The sequence below is a fragment of the Nicotiana attenuata genome, chromosome 7 (genome assembly GCF_001879085.1).
Source record: "Nicotiana attenuata strain UT chromosome 7, NIATTr2, whole genome shotgun sequence".
NCBI classification, from domain to species: Eukaryota; Viridiplantae; Streptophyta; class Magnoliopsida; order Solanales; family Solanaceae; genus Nicotiana; species Nicotiana attenuata.
In genome coordinates, this window is record NC_031995.1 from 5,667,163 (window position 1) to 5,669,477 (window position 2,315).

A 2,315-nucleotide genomic window follows, 5' to 3' on the forward strand; every position below is an offset into this window, starting at 1 on the left:
CTTCTTAAGTGAGGCACCATGAGTTCTCCACCCAATTCTGAGCAACTGTAGAATCTGGGTTAGACGCAAGTGAGAACATTCTTGGATAAGCATTTTTCAATGTGGTAGTTCCTATCCATAAGTCCTTCCAGAATAGGATATGTTCACCATTGCCCAACTGGAGTGATGTATTAAGAGAGAAAGAATCCCACAATGACCTGATGCCCTTCCATAGCCCACAAGCATGAGGAGTATTAGCAAAACTGGAGCACCAGTGGCTGTCACAACCATACTTGGCTTGGACTACCTCATTCCAGAAAGCCATTCCTTCTTTATTATACCTCCAGTGTCATTTCATAAGCATACTCTTGTTGTGTAAGGCCAAATCCTTGACCCCTAGTCCCCCAAGCGACTTAGAGAGGATTACCTTAGCCCACTTCACAAGGTGAAGTTTATGATCTTTACTGTTGCCCTCCCATAGGAATGAACATCTGAGTTTGTCAAGCTGTTTTTGAACACTAGCTGGAAGTTTGAAGAGGGACATAAAGTAAGTAGGTATGCTATCCAGAACACTGTTAATAAGGGTTATTCGCCACCTAGGGAGAGGTATTGCTGCTGCCAGGAAGCTAATCTCTTCTCAAATTTTTCAATGATTCCATTCCAAATAACAGTAGATTAGTGTCTAGCACCCAGAGGGAGGCCTAGGTAAGTGGTCGGGAAAGACCCTATATTACAACACATAATTTCAGCCAAATCCTCTAAACCGGAAATTACATTAACAGGATATATGATGCTTTTAGACATGTTAACATGTAGCCATGACAGTGCTTCAAAAATTATCAAAGTGAGACTAAGATAATGAACTTGAGATAGTACATGGTAAAGATACGTAGGTTGACTCTGTGGTGCTGAGTCAACCTACGTATCTTTACCATGTACTATGATTTTAAACTCAGCTTTGTGATTAGCCCCCAAAGGAAGGCCCAAGTAAGTATTTGGTAAAGATCATGTTCTGCATCCCAAAGCCCAATAAACCTTGTCATGTTGAAAACAACATTTGCAGGAAATAAAACACTCTTCATCCAGTTAATATTAAGGCCTTAGTCAACTTAAAAATCACTCTCAAATGTCTTAATTGCTTCCTTTCTGCTCGCGAAAAACTAAATAATCATCATCATATAGAAGATGACATATAGCCATACTAGTTTGGTCTCCAAAGGAGACTTTAAAGCCTTTAATCCAGCCTGATTCATCTTACTTAAAGGCTCCATAACCAGAATCAAGAGGAAAGGGGAAATGGGCTCCTCTTGCCTTTGACTTATCTCTGCTTGGAAGAAACTAATTGGAGCCCCAAATAAATATTGATTATCTAACCGTAGTCCCACGGTGTGCTATCCAGTCGATCCATTTAACATGGTCATAAGATTTTCTGATGTCTAGTTTACTGATAATTTGACCATCCATACTTTAATTAAATTATTGCTATCGACTAGGTTTCATCAAAACACCAGACTAGTTCAATTTTTCAAAAATCATATTTCTCGGTCTTTGGTCAAAACCCACAAATTTCTGTGTTTTAATTAAAGGTGTTAAACGGGTGGGCCGGGCCGGGCCGGACCTATATTTTTTGGACCTGTATGGGTTACGGTCCGGGCCGGTTACGGGTTGGGTATTAACGGGTTTAATGGGTTCGGGTTCATCCGGGTAAAAATTGAACCATAAGGGTTACGGGTTGAGGGGGCCGGGCCGGGTTTAGTGTATTTTTAATTTTTTTTTTTCGTATTTTGTATAACTATTGTAAGTTATATTAATACTTTGTATTAATTTAAAGAATACAAGTAAGATGGGAAAAAATTGCACTTATAAATTGCAAGTGCTACATTTATTTCAAAATTCAAAATTAAAGTTTGCATTTAAAAAGTAAACAAAAAAATAGTAAAACTAAATTTTCATGCATAATAAATTAATAATACTTCAAATTAATCTAACAAACCAAAACATTAAGCATAAATACATCTAATAATTTTAAAATAACACAAATTGTCGTAAAATCTTAAATACGAATTTCCGGAGGACGCCCAAGACAATACTTTATATGCCTCCTTAAACTGCCTGTGCCAGACTCTGAACGAAAATTTAAGACTTAGACCACAGTTCTTGTACTTTAATTTCTGACCTTCTTCATTTTCTTCTATCACCTCAAAGTGTTGCCAAACAAATGAGCGCAGATGATTTAACTTGAGATTTGAGAATCGAGAATTTGAGATTGAGACTTGAAGTCTTGAAAATTTGAGAATGAGAGAATGAGAGAAATTGAGATTGAGAAATGACAGTTG